Genomic DNA, 20,281 nt, shown 5'->3' on the forward strand with positions numbered 1-20,281 from the left:
GGAACACTTCCCTGCCGCCCGTCTTTCTCTCTCTCGCGCTCTCTCTCTCTCTCTCTCTCTCTCTCTCTCTCTCTCTCTCTCTGCCAAGCAGAAGGTCGACTTCAGAGGCAGCCTGACAAACGTACAATTTGCCCCTGAACGCTACCCCGGGTTTTGTAAGACACAAGGACAGTTTGGCCCATCCCCGGGAATTACGTCGTTGAGGCCATTCAGCCCACGCAGGACTACCCTGGTGCCAAAGTCTTATCAGCGAAGGTCCAGGGTGCTGCCTGAGTCTCTTTTCGTTGGTCAGAAACTACAAGTGCATGTGCTGGGTTCAATTTTGATATTGGTTACCTAAAGCCAAGAGCATTGTTTTCCCGGCGGGAGAGCTGAAAGTGCGGCCTCAAAGTGTCCTGAGAAACAGTGCGGTTCCTCGTGTTCTCTGCACAAGTAGAATGGCTATGTGCGGGGAAAGGGAGTTTGCCTAGAGAAACACTCTGTTTACTAGGCCGTGCAGGAGGCCTCCGGGCGCCCTCTATCCATCAACGGAACACTCTACTGTTCCACAACGACCCAAGTGAGGTTCGGGTATTCCCTCCACGAATTGACGCGTGCAGAGGTTTTCCAGGAAACCTTAGGCGAGTAGTGCATTGAAGTTAGTAGGCCTTTCCTAGGGTCCCCGCTGCCTCACCACGTCCCTTGGAAGAACACTGTGTACCGAAACTCTTCTTGGCCCCCTGAGCACCTTTCCGCTGTCAAAGTCCTCCGGATCCCCTCTTTGCATGCAGACTGAGAAGCGACAAAGTCTCCTCTTTGCTGTAGAGCTAGATAGCCACGACATTCAAAAGTGCCCCTGAACAGAGGTGTAGAAGGTCCTAGGTGGCATGCCAGGGGCTCCCACTGCTGACGCTGAGGAGCCATGGGAGACACGGTGCGTAGTGTTCATTCTGGGTGTACTTACCTACCGGCTCTTCCTGGCAAGCTCTAACTCGACCTTTGATGCAGTCTGGAAAATGGACAGTTTCCCCCCCTGAACACTGCTAGGCTTTTGGCAGGTTCGGGGAGCACCTAAATCTGATACCTGGCACCTTTAAGAGTTCATGCCATTCGCACAGCGCACAACTAACTCCCTGGCTACAAAATTATTCAGAGAAGGTGCCACCGTCCTCCTTGGGTCCCCTTTGGTTCCTGAGAAACTACACGCACGTGGGCTGTGTGCAACTCTGAGACCGGGACCCTTAGAGAACTGTAGTACCACCCAACGGGAAAGAAGGATCGTTCAGCGTGAAAGCTGCCTGAAATACAGTGCTCTGTCAGTCCATTCTTGCATGCTGGAATGTCTTTGGAAGGAAAGTGGAATTTTCTTGAGAGCGGTGGTGGGTTTCCGCTTCCATTCCTGGGGCATCCCAGAGCCGCCTTCACACAGAAGGAACACGACACTGAGCGCCAAGCGGAAGGCAAGGTCCGGGAATTGCATCCACAAATGCCAGGCAGGCGTGCAGCATTTCCCAGGGAGCCCTACTCAAAGCAGTGGCTAAATGCTAGTGGGCTTTTCAGGACTCCTGGGACTCCCGCGCCCTCACCACGTCTCACGGCAACACCATGTGTACCGGTTGTCACGTCTTAGGCGACCTACCAACGTACAGGCACCTAGGCCCTTCGCATCGTCTCTTGGAACGAAGAGGGAATGCAAGGCAAAAAACACTGCTCTCTTTGTTGCGCCGTTGGATTGCCCATCTTTCAAAAGTCCTCCCGAACACGGCTCTGGCAGGTCTTAGGTGGACCGCAAGTGGTCCCCACTGCTGAACCAGGACGGCAATGAAAACACCCTCTGCTTAGCGTTCGCACTGGGAACACGAAGCTGCCCTCGCTTGCCAAGCAGACCGTCGACTTTTAGGCGCGGCCTGACAAACGGACTTGTTGCCCCTGCAACACTGCCTGAGCTCTGGTAGGATAAAAGGACACTTTTGGGCCTCACCTAAGGAATTACGTTGGTCACGCCTTTCAGCTCCCTGTGTGCCAAAGTTTTATCAGGGAAGGTCCAGGGTGCTCCTTGAGTCTCTTTTCGCCGGTCAGAAGCTACACGTACGTGTGCTGCGTCAAGTCTGACCTAGGGGCCTAATGAGAAAAGCATTATTTTCCCAACGGGAAAGCGGGACACTTGCGGCCTCAGATTTAAGTGAGAAACAGCGTTGTTGCCCGTCCCCTCTTCACAGTGGTAATGCCGAGTGATTGAACGGCAGGTTTCCTAGGCTAACAGACAGTTTCCTACTCGTTGCAGGAGGCCTCCAGCAGCCCTTGTTCACATAACGGGAAAGCCAGACCTGTCCCCCAGGCTCCACGTAATGTCAGGGTTTCCACGCACGACTTGACGTGTACGAACGATTTCCATGAACCCTTAGGGAAAGCAGCGCATTAACGCTGGAATGCTTCTCCTAGGACTCCCTCTGCCCCACCGTGTCCCTTTGGAGGAACGCTGTGCACTCAATGACTCCTGTTGACCGATTGAGCACCGTTCGGCGAGCCAGGTACCTCCGGATCATCTCTTGGAACGCAGTGTGAAAGGTAGCAAACTGTTGCCTTCATTGGATAGAGAGATTGACAAGGCTTTCAACTGTGCCCCGACCCGAGTTCTGGAAAGTCTTCGGTGTGATGCCAGTGGCTCTCAGGGCTGACCCTGAGCTGCGATGTAACAAACTGTGCTGACTGTTCATTCTCCGCTTACATACCTGCCGTCTCTCCCTGCCCAGCAGAAGCTCGACTTTAGATGCCGTCTGGAAAATGAACGGTTTCCTCCTGAAGCCTGCTAGTCTTTTGGCAGGTTCAAGGACACCCAGATCTAGCTAGCGCCTTGAAACGCCTATGTCACTCGGACCGTGCTCATCTCCCTGCGCAAGATACTATTCTGAGAAGGTACCACAGTGCTTCTTGTGTCTCTTCTGGTGCTTGAGAAACTACACGTACGTGGGGCTGCGTTCAACTTTGATGCCGGGACCTTAGGAGAAACGTTGGATTGTCCCTAGTTGAACGAAGAATCCTCGTAGCCTCCAAGGTGCCTAAACACAGCGTTCCGCGAGTCTTCCCTTGCATGCTGGAACGTGTCTCAAAGGAAAGGGTGCTATGCAAGAAAGAAGAAAGGTCTTTCCACTTCCTTGCCTGAGGCGTGCCAGAGCCCCCTTCGCATAAAGGGCAGACCACACTGGTCACGAAGATCCAAACAAGGTCCGGCAACGGCATCCACAGTGCCTGCAGGCATGCAGCATTTGCCCAGAAGCCTTAGTCAAAGCAGTGGTTTGACGCTAGGGTGCTGGTTCAGGACTCCTAGGACTCCTGGGTCCTCACCACCTCGCATGGAAAAACACTGTGTACCCAATGTGTACCCAATTCTTAGGGGACCCAACCAAGTACAGGTACCTGGGCCCTTCGGATCGTTTCTCTGCAAGAAGAATGAAAGGCGACACTCTGCTCCCTTCGCTGCCCGTCTAGACTGCCGAGCTTCCAAAAGTCCTCCCGAGCACAGGCCTCGCAGGTCTTCGGTGTTATGCCAATGATCCCCACTGCTGAACCACTGCTGCTACGAAGAAACACTGTGTTTACGGTTCATGCTGGGAACACTTCCCTGCCGCCCGTCTTTCTCTCTCTCGCGCTCTCTCTCTCTCTCTCTCTCTCTCTCTCTCTCTCTCTCTGCCAAGCAGAAGGTCGACTTCAGAGGCAGCCTGACAAACGTACAATTTGCCCCTGAACGCTACCCCGGGTTTTGTAAGACACAAGGACAGTTTGGCCCATCCCCGGGAATTACGTCGTTGAGGCCATTCAGCCCATGCAGGACTACCCTGGTGCCAAAGTCTTATCAGCGAAGGTCCAGGGTGCTGCCTGAGTCTCTTTTCGTTGGTCAGAAACTACAAGTGCATGTGCTGGGTTCAATTTTGATATTGGTTACCTAAAGCCAAGAGCATTGTTTTCCCGGCGGGAGAGCTGAAAGTGCGGCCTCAAAGTGTCCTGAGAAACAGTGCGGTTCCTCGTGTTCTCTGCACAAGTAGAATGGCTATGTGCGGGGAAAGGGAGTTTGCCTAGAGAAACACTCTGTTTACTAGGCCGTGCAGGAGGCCTCCGGGCGCCCTCTATCCATCAACGGAACACTCTACTGTTCCACAACGACCCAAGTGAGGTTCGGGTATTCCCTCCACGAATTGACGCGTGCAGAGGTTTTCCAGGAAACCTTAGGTGAGTAGTGCATTGAAGTTAGTAGGCCTTTCCTAGGGTCCCCGCTGCCTCACCACGTCCCTTGGAAGAACACTGTGTACCGAAACTCTTCTTGGCCCCCTGAGCACCTTTCCGCTGTCAAAGTCCTCCGGATCCCCTCTTTGCATGCAGACTGAGAAGCGACAAAGTCTCCTCTTTGCTGTAGAGCTAGATAGCCACGACATTCAAAAGTGCCCCTGAACAGAGGTGTAGAAGGTCCTAGGTGGCATGCCAGGGGCTCCCACTGCTGACGCTGAGGAGCCATGGGAGACACGGTGCGTAGTGTTCATTCTGGGTGTACTTACCTACCGGCTCTTCCTGGCAAGCTCTAACTCGACCTTTGATGCAGTCTGGAAAATGGACAGTTTCCCCCCCTGAACACTGCTAGGCTTTTGGCAGGTTCGGGGAGCACCTAAATCTGATACCTGGCACCTTTAAGAGTTCATGCCATTCGCACAGCGCACAACTAACTCCCTGGCTACAAAATTATTCAGAGAAGGTGCCACCGTCCTCCTTGGGTCCCCTTTGGTTCCTGAGAAACTACACGCACGTGGGCTGTGTGCAACTCTGAGACCGGGACCCTTAGAGAACTGTAGTACCACCCAACGGGAAAGAAGGATCGTTCAGCGTGAAAGCTGCCTGAAATACAGTGCTCTGTCAGTCCATTCTTGCATGCTGGAATGTCTTTGGAAGGAAAGTGGAATTTTCTTGAGAGCGGTGGTGGGTTTCCGCTTCCATTCCTGGGGCATCCCAGAGCCGCCTTCACACAGAAGGAACACGACACTGAGCGCCAAGCGGAAGGCAAGGTCCGGGAATTGCATCCACAAATGCCAGGCAGGCGTGCAGCATTTCCCAGGGAGCCCTACTCAAAGCAGTGGCTAAATGCTAGTGGGCTTTTCAGGACTCCTGGGACTCCCGCGCCCTCACCACGTCTCACGGCAACACCATGTGTACCGGTTGTCACGTCTTAGGCGACCTACCAACGTACAGGCACCTAGGCCCTTCGCATCGTCTCTTGGAACGAAGAGGGAATGCAAGGCAAAAAACACTGCTCTCTTTGTTGCGCCGTTGGATTGCCCATCTTTCAAAAGTCCTCCCGAACACGGCTCTGGCAGGTCTTAGGTGGACCGCAAGTGGTCCCCGCTGCTGAACCAGGACGGCAATGGAAACACCCTCTGCTTAGCGTTCGCACTGGGAACACGAAGCTGCCCTCGCTTGCCAAGCAGACCGTCGACTTTAGGCGCGGCCTGACAAACGGACTTGTTGCCCCTGCAACACTGCCTGAGCTCTGGTAGGATAAAAGGACACTTTTGGGCCTCACCTAAGGAATTACGTCGGTCACGCCTTTCAGCTCCCTGTGTGCCAAAGTTTTATCAGGGAAGGTCCAGGGTGCTCCTTGAGTCTCTTTTCGCCGGTCAGAAGCTACACGTACGTGTGCTGCGTCAAGTCTGACCTAGGGGCCTAATGAGAAAAGCATTATTTTCCCAACGGGAAAGCGGGACACTTGCGGCCTCAGATTCAAGTGAGAAACAGCGTTGTTGCCCGTCCCCTCTTCACAGTGGTAATGCCGAGTGATTGAACGGCAGGTTTCCTAGGCTAACAGACAGTTTCCTACTCGTTGCAGGAGGCCTCCAGCAGCCCTTGTTCACATAACGGGAAAGCCAGACCTGTCCCCCAGGCTCCACGTAATGTCAGGGTTTCCACGCACGACTTGACGTGTACGAACGATTTCCATGAACCCTTAGGGAAAGCAGCGCATTAACGCTGGAATGCTTCTCCTAGGACTCCCTCTGCCCCACCGTGTCCCTTTGGAGGAACGCTGTGCACTCAATGACTCCTGTTGACCGATTGAGCACCGTTCGGCGAGCCAGGTACCTCCGGATCATCTCTTGGAACGCAGTGTGAAAGGTAGCAAACTGTTGCCTTCGTTGGATAGAGAGATTGACAAGGCTTTCAACTGTGCCCCGACCCGAGTTCTGGAAAGTCTTCGGTGTGATGCCAGTGGCTCTCAGGGCTGACCCTGAGCTGCGATGTAACAAACTGTGCTGACTGTTCATTCTCCGCTTACATACCTGCCGTCTCTCCCTGCCCAGCAGAAGCTCGACTTTAGATGCCGTCTGGAAAATGAACGGTTTCCTCCTGAAGCCTGCTAGTCTTTTGGCAGGTTCAAGGACACCCAGATCTAGCTAGCGCCTTGAAACGCCTATGTCACTCGGACCGTGCTCATCTCCCTGCGCAAGATACTATTCTGAGAAGGTACCACAGTGCTTCTTGTGTCTCTTCTGGTGCTTGAGAAACTACACGTACGTGGGGCTGCGTTCAACTTTGATGCCGGGACCTTAGGAGAAACGTTGGATTGTCCCTAGTTGAACGAAGAATCCTCGTAGCCTCCAAGGTGCCTAAACACAGCGTTCCGCGAGTCTTCCCTTGCATGCTGGAACGTGTCTCAAAGGAAAGGGTGCTATGCAAGAAAGAAGAAAGGTCTTTCCACTTCCTTGCCTGAGGCGTGCCAGAGCCCCCTTCGCATAAAGGGCAGACCACACTGGTCACGAAGATCCAAACAAGGTCCGGCAACGGCATCCACAGTGCCTGCAGGCATGCAGCATTTGCCCAGAAGCCTTAGTCAAAGCAGTGGCTTGACGCTAGGGTGCTGGTTCAGGACTCCTAGGACTCCTGGGTCCTCACCACCTCGCATGGAAAAACACTGTGTACCCAATGTGTACCCAATTCTTAGGGGACCCAACCAAGTACAGGTACCTGGGCCCTTCGGATCGTTTCTCTGCAAGAAGAATGAAAGGCGACACTCTGCTCCCTTCGCTGCCCGTCTAGACTGCCGAGCTTCCAAAAGTCCTCCCGAGCACAGGCCTCGCAGGTCTTCGGTGTTATGCCAATGATCCCCACTGCTGAACCACTGCTGCTACGAAGAAACACTGTGTTTACGGTTCATGCTGGGAACACTTCCCTGCCGCCCGTCTTTCTCTCTCTCGCGCTCTCTCTCTCTCTCTCTCTCTCTCTCTCTCTCTCTCTGCCAAGCAGAAGGTCGACTTCAGAGGCAGCCTGACAAACGTACAATTTGCCCCTGAATGCTACCCCGGGTTTTGTAAGACACAAGGACAGTTTGGCCCATCCCCGGGAATTACGTCGTTGAGGCCATTCAGCCCACGCAGGACTACCCTGGTGCCAAAGTCTTATCAGCGAAGGTCCAGGGTGCTGCCTGAGTCTCTTTTCGTTGGTCAGAAACTACAAGTGCATGTGCTGGGTTCAATTTTGATATTGGTTACCTAAAGCCAAGAGCATTGTTTTCCCGGCGGGAGAGCTGAAAGTGCGGCCTCAAAGTGTCCTGAGAAACAGTGCGGTTCCTCGTGTTCTCTGCACAAGTAGAATGGCTATGTGCGGGGAAAGGGAGTTTGCCTAGAGAAACACTCTGTTTACTAGGCCGTGCAGGAGGCCTCCGGGCGCCCTCTATCCATCAACGGAACACTCTACTGTTCCACAACGACCCAAGTGAGGTTCGGGTATTCCCTCCACGAATTGACGCGTGCAGAGGTTTTCCAGGAAACCTTAGGCGAGTAGTGCATTGAAGTTAGTAGGCCTTTCCTAGGGTCCCCGCTGCCTCACCACGTCCCTTGGAAGAACACTGTGTACCGAAACTCTTCTTGGCCCCCTGAGCACCTTTCCGCTGTCAAAGTCCTCCGGATCCCCTCTTTGCATGCAGACTGAGAAGCGACAAAGTCTCCTCTTTGCTGTAGAGCTAGATAGCCACGACATTCAAAAGTGCCCCTGAACAGAGGTGTAGAAGGTCCTAGGTGGCATGCCAGGGGCTCCCACTGCTGACGCTGAGGAGCCATGGGAGACACGGTGCGTAGTGTTCATTCTGGGTGTACTTACCTACCGGCTCTTCCTGGCAAGCTCTAACTCGACCTTTGATGCAGTCTGGAAAATGGACAGTTTCCCCCCCTGAACACTGCTAGGCTTTTGGCAGGTTCGGGGAGCACCTAAATCTGATACCTGGCACCTTTAAGAGTTCATGCCATTCGCACAGCGCACAACTAACTCCCTGGCTACAAAATTATTCAGAGAAGGTGCCACCGTCCTCCTTGGGTCCCCTTTGGTTCCTGAGAAACTACACGCACGTGGGCTGTGTGCAACTCTGAGACCGGGACCCTTAGAGAACTGTAGTACCACCCAACGGGAAAGAAGGATCGTTCAGCGTGAAAGCTGCCTGAAATACAGTGCTCTGTCAGTCCATTCTTGCATGCTGGAATGTCTTTGGAAGGAAAGTGGAATTTTCTTGAGAGCGGTGGTGGGTTTCCGCTTCCATTCCTGGGGCATCCCAGAGCCGCCTTCACACAGAAGGAACACGACACTGAGCGCCAAGCGGAAGGCAAGGTCCGGGAATTGCATCCACAAATGCCAGGCAGGCGTGCAGCATTTCCCAGGGAGCCCTACTCAAAGCAGTGGCTAAATGCTAGTGGGCTTTTCAGGACTCCTGGGACTCCCGCGCCCTCACCACGTCTCACGGCAACACCATGTGTACCGGTTGTCACGTCTTAGGCGACCTACCAACGTACAGGCACCTAGGCCCTTCGCATCGTCTCTTGGAACGAAGAGGGAATGCAAGGCAAAAAACACTGCTCTCTTTGTTGTGCCGTTGGATTGCCGATCTTTCAAAAGTCCTCCCGAACACGGCTCTGGCAGGTCTTAGGTGGACCGCAAGTGGTCCCCGCTGCTGAACCAGGACGGCAATGAAAACACCCTCTGCTTAGCGTTCGCACTGGGAACACGAAGCTGCCCTCGCTTGCCAAGCAGACCGTCGACTTTAGGCGCGGCCTGACAAACGGACTTGTTGCCCCTGCAACACTGCCTGAGCTCTGGTAGGATAAAAGGACACTTTTGGGCCTCACCTAAGGAATTACGTCGGTCACGCCTTTCAGCTCCCTGTGTGCCAAAGTTTTATCAGGGAAGGTCCAGGGTGCTCCTTGAGTCTCTTTTCGCCGGTCAGAAGCTACACGTACGTGTGCTGCGTCAAGTCTGACCTAGGGGCCTAATGAGAAAAGCATTATTTTCCCAACGGGAAAGCGGGACACTTGCGGCCTCAGATTCAAGTGAGAAACAGCGTTGTTGCCCGTCCCCTCTTCACAGTGGTAATGCCGAGTGATTGAACGGCAGGTTTCCTAGGCTAACAGACAGTTTCCTACTCGTTGCAGGAGGCCTCCAGCAGCCCTTGTTCACATAACGGGAAAGCCAGACCTGTCCCCCAGGCTCCACGTAATGTCAGGGTTTCCACGCACGACTTGACGTGTACGAACGATTTCCATGAACCCTTAGGGAAAGCAGCGCATTAACGCTGGAATGCTTCTCCTAGGACTCCCTCTGCCCCACCGTGTCCCTTTGGAGGAACGCTGTGCACTCAATGACTCCTGTTGACCGATTGAGCACCGTTCGGCGAGCCAGGTACCTCCGGATCATCTCTTGGAACGCAGTGTGAAAGGTAGCAAACTGTTGCCTTCGTTGGATAGAGAGATTGACAAGGCTTTCAACTGTGCCCCGACCCGAGTTCTGGAAAGTCTTCGGTGCGATGCCAGTGGCTCTCAGGGCTGACCCTGAGCTGCGATGTAACAAACTGTGCTGACTGTTCATTCTCCGCTTACATACCTGCCGTCTCTCCCTGCCCAGCAGAAGCTCGACTTTAGATGCCGTCTGGAAAATGAACGGTTTCCTCCTGAAGCCTGCTAGTCTTTTGGCAGGTTCAAGGACACCCAGATCTAGCTAGCGCCTTGAAACGCCTATGTCACTCGGACCGTGCTCATCTCCCTGCGCAAGATACTATTCTGAGAAGGTACCACAGTGCTTCTTGTGTCTCTTCTGGTGCTTGAGAAACTACACGTACGTGGGGCTGCGTTCAACTTTGATGCCGGGACCTTAGGAGAAACGTTGGATTGTCCCTAGTTGAACGAAGAATCCTCGTAGCCTCCAAGGTGCCTAAACACAGCGTTCCGCGAGTCTTCCCTTGCATGCTGGAACGTGTCTCAAAGGAAAGGGTGCTATGCAAGAAAGAAGAAAGGTCTTTCCACTTCCTTGCCTGAGGCGTGCCAGAGCCCCCTTCGCATAAAGGGCAGACCACACTGGTCACGAAGATCCAAACAAGGTCCGGCAACGGCATCCACAGTGCCTGCAGGCATGCAGCATTTGCCCAGAAGCCTTAGTCAAAGCAGTGGCTTGACGCTAGGGTGCTGGTTCAGGACTCCTAGGACTCCTGGGTCCTCACCACCTCGCATGGAAAAACACTGTGTACCCAATGTGTACCCAATTCTTAGGGGACCCAACCAAGTACAGGTACCTGGGCCCTTCGGATCGTTTCTCTGCAAGAAGAATGAAAGGCGACACTCTGCTCCCTTCGCTGCCCGTCTAGACTGCCGAGCTTCCAAAAGTCCTCCCGAGCACAGGCCTCGCAGGTCTTCGGTGTTATGCCAATGATCCCCACTGCTGAACCACTGCTGCTACGAAGAAACACTGTGTTTACGGTTCATGCTGGGAACACTTCCCTGCCGCCCGTCTTTCTCTCTCTCTCTCTCTCTCTCTCTCTCTCTCTCTCTCTCTGCCAAGCAGAAGGTCGACTTCAGAGGCAGCCTGACAAACGTACAATTTGCCCCTGAACGCTACCCCGGGTTTTGTAAGACACAAGGACAGTTTGGCCCATCCCCGGGAATTACGTCGTTGAGGCCATTCAGCCCACGCAGGACTACCCTGGTGCCAAAGTCTTATCAGCGAAGGTCCAGGGTGCTGCCTGAGTCTCTTTTCGTTGGTCAGAAACTACAAGTGCATGTGCTGGGTTCAATTTTGATATTGGTTACCTAAAGCCAAGAGCATTGTTTTCCCGGCGGGAGAGCTGAAAGTGCGGCCTCAAAGTGTCCTGAGAAACAGTGCGGTTCCTCGTGTTCTCTGCACAAGTAGAATGGCTATGTGCGGGGAAAGGGAGTTTGCCTAGAGAAACACTCTGTTTACTAGGCCGTGCAGGAGGCCTCCGGGCGCCCTCTATCCATCAACGGAACACTCTACTGTTCCACAACGACCCAAGTGAGGTTCGGGTATTCCCTCCACGAATTGACGCGTGCAGAGGTTTTCCAGGAAACCTTAGGCGAGTAGTGCATTGAAGTTAGTAGGCCTTTCCTAGGGTCCCCGCTGCCTCACCACGTCCCTTGGAAGAACACTGTGTACCGAAACTCTTCTTGGCCCCCTGAGCACCTTTCCGCTGTCAAAGTCCTCCGGATCCCCTCTTTGCATGCAGACTGAGAAGCGACAAAGTCTCCTCTTTGCTGTAGAGCTAGATAGCCACGACATTCAAAAGTGCCCCTGAACAGAGGTGTAGAAGGTCCTAGGTGGCATGCCAGGGGCTCCCACTGCTGACGCTGAGGAGCCATGGGAGACACGGTGCGTAGTGTTCATTCTGGGTGTACTTACCTACCGGCTCTTCCTGGCAAGCTCTAACTCGACCTTTGATGCAGTCTGGAAAATGGACAGTTTCCCCCCCTGAACACTGCTAGGCTTTTGGCAGGTTCGGGGAGCACCTAAATCTGATACCTGGCACCTTTAAGAGTTCATGCCATTCGCACAGCGCACAACTAACTCCCTGGCTACAAAATTATTCAGAGAAGGTGCCACCGTCCTCCTTGGGTCCCCTTTGGTTCCTGAGAAACTACACGCACGTGGGCTGTGTGCAACTCTGAGACCGGGACCCTTAGAGAACTGTAGTACCACCCAACGGGAAAGAAGGATCGTTCAGCGTGAAAGCTGCCTGAAATACAGTGCTCTGTCAGTCCATTCTTGCATGCTGGAATGTCTTTGGAAGGAAAGTGGAATTTTCTTGAGAGCGGTGGTGGGTTTCCGCTTCCATTCCTGGGGCATCCCAGAGCCGCCTTCACACAGAAGGAACACGACACTGAGCGCCAAGCGGAAGGCAAGGTCCGGGAATTGCATCCACAAATGCCAGGCAGGCGTGCAGCATTTCCCAGGGAGCCCTACTCAAAGCAGTGGCTAAATGCTAGTGGGCTTTTCAGGACTCCTGGGACTCCCGCGCCCTCACCACGTCTCACGGCAACACCATGTGTACCGGTTGTCACGTCTTAGGCGACCTACCAACGTACAGGCACCTAGGCCCTTCGCATCGTCTCTTGGAACGAAGAGGGAATGCAAGGCAAAAAACACTGCTCTCTTTGTTGCGCCGTTGGATTGCCCATCTTTCAAAAGTCCTCCCGAACACGGCTCTGGCAGGTCTTAGGTGGACCGCAAGTGGTCCCCGCTGCTGAACCAGGACGGCAATGAAAACACCCTCTGCTTAGCGTTCGCACTGGGAACACGAAGCTGCCCTCGCTTGCCAAGCAGACCGTCGACTTTAGGCGCGGCCTGACAAACGGACTTGTTGCCCCTGCAACACTGCCTGAGCTCTGGTAGGATAAAAGGACACTTTTGGGCCTCACCTAAGGAATTACGTCGGTCACGCCTTTCAGCTCCCTGTGTGCCAAAGTTTTATCAGGGAAGGTCCAGGGTGCTCCTTGAGTCTCTTTTCGCCGGTCAGAAGCTACACGTACGTGTGCTGCGTCAAGTCTGACCTAGGGGCCTAATGAGAAAAGCATTATTTTCCCAACGGGAAAGCGGGACACTTGCGGCCTCAGATTTAAGTGAGAAACAGCGTTGTTGCCCGTCCCCTCTTCACAGTGGTAATGCCGAGTGATTGAACGGCAGGTTTCCTAGGCTAACAGACAGTTTCCTACTCGTTGCAGGAGGCCTCCAGCAGCCCTTGTTCACATAACGGGAAAGCCAGACCTGTCCCCCAGGCTCCACGTAATGTCAGGGTTTCCACGCACGACTTGACGTGTACGAACGATTTCCATGAACCCTTAGGGAAAGCAGCGCATTAACGCTGGAATGCTTCTCCTAGGACTCCCTCTGCCCCACCGTGTCCCTTTGGAGGAACGCTGTGCACTCAATGACTCCTGTTGACCGATTGAGCACCGTTCGGCGAGCCAGGTACCTCCGGATCATCTCTTGGAACGCAGTGTGAAAGGTAGCAAACTGTTGCCTTCGTTGGATAGAGAGATTGACAAGGCTTTCAACTGTGCCCCGACCCGAGTTCTGGAAAGTCTTCGGTGTGATGCCAGTGGCTCTCAGGGCTGACCCTGAGCTGCGATGTAACAAACTGTGCTGACTGTTCATTCTCCGCTTACATACCTGCCGTCTCTCCCTGCCCAGCAGAAGCTCGACTTTAGATGCCGTCTGGAAAATGAACGGTTTCCTCCTGAAGCCTGCTAGTCTTTTGGCAGGTTCAAGGACACCCAGATCTAGCTAGCGCCTTGAAACGCCTATGTCACTCGGACCGTGCTCATCTCCCTGCGCAAGATACTATTCTGAGAAGGTACCACAGTGCTTCTTGTGTCTCTTCTGGTGCTTGAGAAACTACACGTACGTGGGGCTGCGTTCAACTTTGATGCCGGGACCTTAGGAGAAACGTTGGATTGTCCCTAGTTGAACGAAGAATCCTCGTAGCCTCCAAGGTGCCTAAACACAGCGTTCCGTGAGTCTTCCCTTGCATGCTGGAACGTGTCTCAAAGGAAAGGGTGCTATGCAAGAAAGAAGAAAGGTCTTTCCACTTCCTTGCCTGAGGCGTGCCAGAGCCCCCTTCGCATAAAGGGCAGACCACACTGGTCACGAAGATCCAAACAAGGTCCGGCAACGGCATCCACAGTGCCTGCAGGCATGCAGCATTTGCCCAGAAGCCTTAGTCAAAGCAGTGGCTTGACGCTAGGGTGCTGGTTCAGGACTCCTAGGACTCCTGGGTCCTCACCACCTCGCATGGAAAAACACTGTGTACCCAATGTGTACCCAATTCTTAGGGGACCCAACCAAGTACAGGTACCTGGGCCCTTCGGATCGTTTCTCTGCAAGAAGAATGAAAGGCGACACTCTGCTCCCTTCGCTGCCCGTCTAGACTGCCGAGCTTCCAAAAGTCCTCCCGAGCACAGGCCTCGCAGGTCTTCGGTGTTATGCCAATGATCCCCACTGCTGAACCACTGCTGCTACGAAGAAACACTGTGTTTACGGTTCATGCTGGGAACACTTCCCTGCCGCCCGTCTTTCTCTCTCTCGCTCTCTCTCTCTCTCTCTCTCTCTCTCTCTCTCTCTCTCTGCCAAGCAGAAGGTCGACTTCAGAGGCAGCCTGACAAACGTACAATTTGCCCCTGAACGCTACCCCGGGTTTTGTAAGACACAAGGACAGTTTGGCCCATCCCCGGGAATTACGTCGTTGAGGCCATTCAGCCCACGCAGGACTACCCTGGTGCCAAAGTCTTATCAGCGAAGGTCCAGGGTGCTGCCTGAGTCTCTTTTCGTTGGTCAGAAACTACAAGTGCATGTGCTGGGTTCAATTTTGATATTGGTTACCTAAAGCCAAGAGCATTGTTTTCCCGGCGGGAGAGCTGAAAGTGCGGCCTCAAAGTGTCCTGAGAAACAGTGCGGTTCCTCGTGTTCTCTGCACAAGTAGAATGGCTATGTGCGGGGAAAGGGAGTTTGCCTAGAGAAACACTCTGTTTACTAGGCCGTGCAGGAGGCCTCCGGGTGCCCTCTATCCATCAACGGAACACTCTACTGTTCCACAACGACCCAAGTGAGGTTCGGGTATTCCCTCCACGAATTGACGCGTGCAGAGGTTTTCCAGGAAACCTTAGGCGAGTAGTGCATTGAAGTTAGTAGGCCTTTCCTAGGGTCCCCGCTGCCTCACCACGTCCCTTGGAAGAACACTGTGTACCGAAACTCTTCTTGGCCCCCTGAGCACCTTTCCGCTGTCAAAGTCCTCCGGATCCCCTCTTTGCATGCAGACTGAGAAGCGACAAAGTCTCCTCTTTGCTGTAGAGCTAGATAGCCACGACATTCAAAAGTGCCCCTGAACAGAGGTGTAGAAGGTCCTAGGTGGCATGCCAGGGGCTCCCACTGCTGACGCTGAGGAGCCATGGGAGACACGGTGCGTAGTGTTCATTCTGGGTGTACTTACCTACCGGCTCTTCCTGGCAAGCTCTAACTCGACCTTTGATGCAGTCTGGAAAATGGACAGTTTCCCCCCCTGAACACTGCTAGGCTTTTGGCAGGTTCGGGGAGCACCTAAATCTGATACCTGGCACCTTTAAGAGTTCATGCCATTCGCACAGCGCACAACTAACTCCCTGGCTACAAAATTATTCAGAGAAGGTGCCACCGTCCTCCTTGGGTCCCCTTTGGTTCCTGAGAAACTACACGCACGTGGGCTGTGTGCAACTCTGAGACCGGGACCCTTAGAGAACTGTAGTACCACCCAACGGGAAAGAAGGATCGTTCAGCGTGAAAGCTGCCTGAAATACAGTGCTCTGTCAGTCCATTCTTGCATGCTGGAATGTCTTTGGAAGGAAAGTGGAATTTTCTTGAGAGCGGTGGTGGGTTTCCGCTTCCATTCCTGGGGCATCCCAGAGCCGCCTTCACACAGAAGGAACACGACACTGAGCGCCAAGCGGAAGGCAAGGTCCGGGAATTGCATCCACAAATGCCAGGCAGGCGTGCAGCATTTCCCAGGGAGCCCTACTCAAAGCAGTGGCTAAATGCTAGTGGGCTTTTCAGGACTCCTGGGACTCCCGCGCCCTCACCACGTCTCACGGCAACACCATGTGTACCGGTTGTCACGTCTTAGGCGACCTACCAACGTACAGGCACCTAGGCCCTTCGCATCGTCTCTTGGAACGAAGAGGGAATGCAAGGCAAAAAACACTGCTCTCTTTGTTGCGCCGTTGGATTGCCCATCTTTCAAAAGTCCTCCCGAACACGGCTCTGGCAGGTCTTAGGTGGACCGCAAGTGGTCCCCGCTGCTGAACCAGGACGGCAATGAAAACACCCTCTGCTTAGCGTTCGCACTGGGAACACGAAGCTGCCCTCGCTTGCCAAGCAGACCGTCGACTTTAGGCGCGGCCTGACAAACGGACTTGTTGCCCCTGCAACACTGCCTGAGCTCTGGTAGGATAAAAGGACACTTTTGGGCCTCACCTAAGGAATTACGTCGGTCACGCCTTTCAGCTCCCTGTGTGCCAAAGTTTTATCAGGGAAGGTCCAGGGTGCTCCTTGAGTCTCTTTTCGCCGGTCAGAAGCTACACGTACGTGTGCTGCGTCAAGTCTGACCTAGGGGCCTAATGAGAAAAGCATTATTTTCCCAACGGGAAAGCGGGACACTTGCGGCCTCAGATTTAAGTGAGAAACAGCGTTGTTGCCCGTCCCCTCTTCACAGTGGTAATGCCGAGTGATTGAACGGCAGGTTTCCTAGGCTAACAGACAGTTTCCTACTCGTTGCAGGAGGCCTCCAGCAGCCCTTGTTCACATAACGGGAAAGCCAGACCTGTCCCCCAGGCTCCACGTAATGTCAGGGTTTCCACGCACGACTTGACGTGTACGAACGATTTCCATGAACCCTTAGGGAAAGCAGCGCATTAACGCTGGAATGCTTCTCCTAGGACTCCCTCTGCCCCACCATGTCCCTTTGGAGGAACGCTGTGCACTCAATGACTCCTGTTGACCGATTGAGCACCGTTCGGCGAGCCAGGTACCTCCGGATCATCTCTTGGAACGCAGTGTGAAAGGTAGCAAACTGTTGCCTTCGTTGGATAGAGAGATTGACAAGGCTTTCAACTGTGCCCCGACCCGAGTTCTGGAAAGTCTTCGGTGTGATGCCAGTGGCTCTCAGGGCTGACCCTGAGCTGCGATGTAACAAACTGTGCTGACTGTTCATTCTCCGCTTACATACCTGCCGTCTCTCCCTGCCCAGCAGAAGCTCGACTTTAGATGCCGTCTGGAAAATGAACGGTTTCCTCCTGAAGCCTGCTAGTCTTTTGGCAGGTTCAAGGACACCCAGATCTAGCTAGCACCTTGAAACGCCTATGTCACTCGGACCGTGCTCATCTCCCTGCGCAAGATACTATTCTGAGAAGGTACCACAGTGCTTCTTGTGTCTCTTCTGGTGCTTGAGAAACTACACGTACGTGGGGCTGCGTTCAACTTTGATGCCGGGACCTTAGGAGAAACGTTGGATTGTCCCTAGTTGAACGAAGAATCCTCGTAGCCTCCAAGGTGCCTAAACACAGCGTTCCGTGAGTCTTCCCTTGCATGCTGGAACGTGTCTCAAAGGAAAGGGTGCTATGCAAGAAAGAAGAAAGGTCTTTCCACTTCCTTGCCTGAGGCGTGCCAGAGCCCCCTTCGCATAAAGGGCAGACCACACTGGTCACGAAGATCCAAACAAGGTCCGGCAACGGCATCCACAGTGCCTGCAGGCATGCAGCATTTGCCCAGAAGCCTTAGTCAAAGCAGTGGCTTGACGCTAGGGTGCTGGTTCAGGACTCCTAGGACTCCTGGGTCCTCACCACCTCGCATGGAAAAACACTGTGTACCCAATGTGTACCCAATTCTTAGGGGACCCAACCAAGTACAGGTACCTGGGCCCTTCGGATCGTTTCTCTGCAAGAAGAATGAAAGGCGACACTCTGCTCCCTTCGCTGCCCGTCTAGACTGCCGAGCTTCCAAAAGTCCTCCCGAGCACAGGCCTCGCAGGTCTTCGGTGTTATGCCAATGATCCCCACTGCTGAACCACTGCTGCTACGAAGAAACACTGTGTTTACGGTTCATGCTGGGAACACTTCCCTGCCGCCCGTCTTTCTCTCTCTCGCTCTCTCTCTCTCTCTCTCTCTCTCTCTCTCTCTCTCTCTGCCAAGCAGAAGGTCGACTTCAGAGGCAGCCTGACAAACGTACAATTTGCCCCTGAACGCTACCCCGGGTTTTGTAAGACACAAGGACAGTTTGGCCCATCCCCGGGAATTACGTCGTTGAGGCCATTCAGCCCACGCAGGACTACCCTGGTGCCAAAGTCTTATCAGCGAAGGTCCAGGGTGCTGCCTGAGTCTCTTTTCGTTGGTCAGAAACTACAAGTGCATGTGCTGGGTTCAATTTTGATATTGGTTACCTAAAGCCAAGAGCATTGTTTTCCCGGCGGGAGAGCTGAAAGTGCGGCCTCAAAGTGTCCTGAGAAACAGTGCGGTTCCTCGTGTTCTCTTCACAAGTAGAATGGCTATGTGCGGGGAAAGGGAGTTTGCCTAGAGAAACACTCTGTTTACTAGGCCGTGCAGGAGGCCTCCGGGCGCCCTCTATCCATCAACGGAACACTCTACTGTTCCACAACGACCCAAGTGAGGTTCGGGTATTCCCTCCACGAATTGACGCGTGCAGAGGTTTTCCAGGAAACCTTAGGCGAGTAGTGCATTGAAGTTAGTAGGCCTTTCCTAGGGTCCCCGCTGCCTCACCACGTCCCTTGGAAGAACACTGTGTACCGAAACTCTTCTTGGCCCCCTGAGCACCTTTCCGCTGTCAAAGTCCTCCGGATCCCCTCTTTGCATGCAGACTGAGAAGCGACAAAGTCTCCTCTTTGCTGTAGAGCTAGATAGCCACGACATTCAAAAGTGCCCCTGAACAGAGGTGTAGAAGGTCCTAGGTGGCATGCCAGGGGCTCCCACTGCTGACGCTGAGGAGCCATGGGAGACACGGTGCGTAGTGTTCATTCTGGGTGTACTTACCTACCGGCTCTTCCTGGCAAGCTCTAACTCGACCTTTGATGCAGTCTGGAAAATGGACAGTTTCCCCCCCTGAACACTGCTAGGCTTTTGGCAGGTTCGGGGAGCACCTAAATCTGATACCTGGCACCTTTAAGAGTTCATGCCATTCGCACAGCGCACAACTAACTCCCTGGCTACAAAATTATTCAGAGAAGGTGCCACCGTCCTCCTTGGGTCCCCTTTGGTTCCTGAGAAACTACACGCACGTGGGCTGTGTGCAACTCTGAGACCGGGACCCTTAGAGAACTGTAGTACCACCCAACGGGAAAGAAGGATCGTTCAGCGTGAAAGCTGCCTGAAATACAGTGCTCTGTCAGTCCATTCTTGCATGCTGGAATGTCTTTGGAAGGAAAGTGGAATTTTCTTGAGAGCGGTGGTGGGTTTCCGCTTCCATTCCTGGGGCATCCCAGAGCCGCCTTCACACAGAAGGAACACGACACTGAGCGCCAAGCGGAAGGCAAGGTCCGGGAATTGCATCCACAAATGCCAGGCAGGCGTGCAGCATTTCCCAGGGAGCCCTACTCAAAGCAGTGGCTAAATGCTAGTGGGCTTTTCAGGACTCCTGGGACTCCCGCGCCCTCACCACGTCTCACGGCAACACCATGTGTACCGGTTGTCACGTCTTAGGCGACCTACCAACGTACAGGCACCTAGGCCCTTCGCATCGTCTCTTGGAACGAAGAGGGAATGCAAGGCAAAAAACACTGCTCTCTTTGTTGCGCCGTTGGATTGCCCATCTTTCAAAAGTCCTCCCGAACACGGCTCTGGCAGGTCTTAGGTGGACCGCAAGTGGTCCCCGCTGCTGAACCAGGACGGCAATGAAAACACCCTCTGCTTAGCGTTCGCACTGGGAACACGAAGCTGCCCTCGCTTGCCAAGCAGACCGTCGACTTTAGGCGCGGCCTGACAAACGGACTTGTTGCCCCTGCAACACTGCCTGAGCTCTGGTAGGATAAAAGGACACTTTTGGGCCTCACCTAAGGAATTACGTCGGTCACGCCTTTCAGCTCCCTGTGTGCCAAAGTTTTATCAGGGAAGGTCCAGGGTGCTCCTTGAGTCTCTTTTCGCCGGTCAGAAGCTACACGTACGTGTGCTGCGTCAAGTCTGACCTAGGGGCCTAATGAGAAAAGCATTATTTTCCCAACGGGAAAGCGGGACACTTGCGGCCTCAGATTTAAGTGAGAAACAGCGTTGTTGCCCGTCCCCTCTTCACAGTGGTAATGCCGAGTGATTGAACGGCAGGTTTCCTAGGCTAACAGACAGTTTCCTACTCGTTGCAGGAGGCCTCCAGCAGCCCTTGTTCACATAACGGGAAAGCCAGACCTGTCCCCCAGGCTCCACGTAATGTCAGGGTTTCCACGCACGACTTGACGTGTACGAACGATTTCCAT

The sequence above is a fragment of the Orcinus orca genome, chromosome 5 (genome assembly GCF_937001465.1).
Source record: "Orcinus orca chromosome 5, mOrcOrc1.1, whole genome shotgun sequence".
Taxonomy (NCBI): Eukaryota; Metazoa; Chordata; class Mammalia; order Artiodactyla; family Delphinidae; genus Orcinus; species Orcinus orca.